We start from the raw sequence: 2,775 nt of genomic DNA on the forward strand, positions 1-2,775 counted from the left end.
CCTCACTAATTCTCACCTCAGATTTTACGGGAACATGTTCAAATTTTAACACGCCTCTCAGCACGACCAATTACATTAAAATTCATCGCAAAAGTCAGAATTCTCCAATTTTTGAAAAATTCACTATATTCACTGTAAGTACCTCGCTAGACAGTGGAGACCTCAGATTTTACGGGAACATGATCAACTTTCGACACACCTCTCAGCACGAGCAGTTACATAGAAATCCATCAGGAAAGTCGTGCTGTGAAGAGGTCTTTCGACTAAGAAAAATGGTGGTGTGAGGAGGAGTCACCTAAATCAGAGAAAAATACTCTTATAGGAGACTGCTACGAAAGACATTTCTGAGTCCACTGGCCCTAGTCCCCTAATAAGTGTATTTCTGTTTGTTTTAAGAAGGTCCTCCTGACATCACCAATCTTCTGTCTTCAATCCTAACCCCAACGTTAACCCTAACGCTAACCCTAACCCTACCTCCCTCAGGGGCAGTTCTATGGTTATGATCCCACGGTAGGCAGAAAAACTATCCCAATCTAGGTTTTCTTGTATGCTGACTCCATTTTAAATGCTTTTACTTGAGTCTGACAAAGGCAAAGCCAAATACTCACCCCTATATGGACGGGGAAGCAAAGTGCGGATTTTGGTAGGTCGGCATTTTCAATCAGGAATGTTGCCATTCGAAAGAGCGTCCAAAAAAACTTGGTTGGGACACATTTATTTTAGAAATTAGCGACCTAACCAGAAGTGCACTTTTTGGTGGGCCTACCCTACCCCCCTCAGGAGCAGTTCTATGGTTATAATACCACGGAAGGCACAAAACCTATCCCAAACTAGGTTTTCTTGTATGCTGATTCCATTTTCAATGTGTTTCCTTGACTCTGACGAAAGCAAAGCCAAATACTCACCCCTATATGGACGGGGAAGCAAAGTGCGGATTTTGGTAGGTCGGCATTTTCAATCAGGAATGTTGCCATTCGAAAGAGCGTCCAAAAAAACTTGGTTGGGACACATTTATTTTAGAAATTAGCGACCTAACCAGAAGTGCACTTTTTGGTGGGCCTACCCTACCCCCCTCAGGAGCAGTTCTATGGTTATAATACCACGGAAGGCACAAAACCTATCCCAAACTAGGTTTTCTTGTATGCTGATTCCATTTTCAATGTGTTTCCTTGACTCTGACGGAAGCAAAGTCAAATACTCACCTCTATATGGACGGGGAAGCAAAGTGCGGATTTTGGTAGGTCGCCATTTTCAATCGGGAATGTTGCCATTCGAAAGAGCGTCTAAAAGAACTTGGCTGGAACACATTTTTGCTATAAATTGTTGACCTAAGTATATAAGCAAGTATATAAGCAAATACTCGTTACATAGCATAAATAGCCTCTAAACACCCGAAAAACCTCTCCAAATATCATTTAAACCTTTTTCCTAACCCTAACACTTACCCTAACCCTAACCCTAACCCCATTTCAAACCCTAATTCTAAGTCAGAGGTCCTCCTCACACCACCAATTTTTTTGGTAGGTCAAAAGACCTCCCCACACCACAGAATTTTCGAAGTCGAGGTCCTTCTCATACCAAACAATTTTTCTAAGAGTTTTTCTAAAAATTTTGAGGACTTTTCACTTAGAAAAGAATTGGGTTTTGTGGTGGACCTTTCAGTTACAAAATATTAAATTGTGTGAGGAGGACTTTTGACTTTGAAAATATTTTGTGGTGTGAGGAGGACCTTTGACTTAAAAAATATTTCATGGTGTGAGGAGGACTTTTGACCTTGTCAAAAAAAAGATGTGATACAAATCTTAGAACAAAGGCTTAATCTCAGAAGATCGTAGCAACAAGGCTACTCTACAACTTACAATACCCCGTTCTTTATTTAAGTCGTCTGCAAAGGATTTATCTCCAGAAACGTTAGAATTTGCTAGCGGCAGTGCCTTGGGAGCTTTTGTCCCCCTTGGCACTTTGGGACGCATGAGGGCCGAAACCCTCTATTCTGGTTCGCCTAAAGTTCTCTGGAGGTAATCATCGTTGCTTTCTAGCACGGATTCTGACTTAGAGGCGTTCAGTCATAATCCAACAGATGGTAGCTTCGCACCATTGTCTTTTCAGGCAAGTGCAAATGCCAATTGTCTGAATCTGCGGTTCCTCTCGTACTGAGCAGAATTACTATTGCAACAACACTTCATCAGTAGGGTAAAACTAACCTGTCTCACGACGGTCTAAACCCAGCTCACGTTCCCTATTGGTGGGTGAACAATCCATCACTTGGCGAATTCTGCTTCGCAATGATAGGAAGAGCCGACATCGAAGGATCAAAAAGCAACGTCGCTATGAACGCTTGGCTGCCACAAGCCAGTTATCCCTGTGGTAACTTTTCTGACACCTCTAGCTTAAAACTCCTAAAGACTAAAGGATCGATAGGCCATGCTTTCACAGTTTGTATTCGTACTGAAAATCAAAATCAAGTGAGCTTTTACCCTTTTGTTCTACATGAGATTTCTGTTCTCATTGAGCTCACCTTAGGACACCTGCGTTATCATTTGACAGATGTGCCGCCCCAGCCAAACTCCCAACCTGACGGTGTCTTGGACGAGGATCCGCCCGTCCGAAGACGGGCGTTAAGTCCAGAACGTGGACCTTGCGGTCCGCCTCCGCTCCATCCAATAAGTAAAAAAACGATAAGAGTAGTGGTATTTCACCGGCGCATTGCTGCTCCCACTTATTCTACACCTCTCATGTCTTTTCACAAGGTCAGACTAGAGTCAAGCTCAACAG

At 42.8% G+C, this 2,775-nt stretch overlaps 1 pseudogene; it reads right to left on the bottom strand.

Annotated features, from left to right (window-relative positions):
• Nucleotides 1-1,795: 1,795 nt before the first annotated feature.
• On the bottom strand, nucleotides 1,796-2,775 carry LOC146446613 (large subunit ribosomal RNA; annotated as a pseudogene; the record flags this gene model as incomplete).

This window comes from Pavona decussata, unplaced genomic scaffold, assembly GCF_977016875.1.
Source record: "Pavona decussata unplaced genomic scaffold, jaPavDecu1.1 SCAFFOLD_3374, whole genome shotgun sequence".
NCBI classification, from domain to species: domain Eukaryota; kingdom Metazoa; phylum Cnidaria; class Anthozoa; order Scleractinia; family Agariciidae; genus Pavona; species Pavona decussata.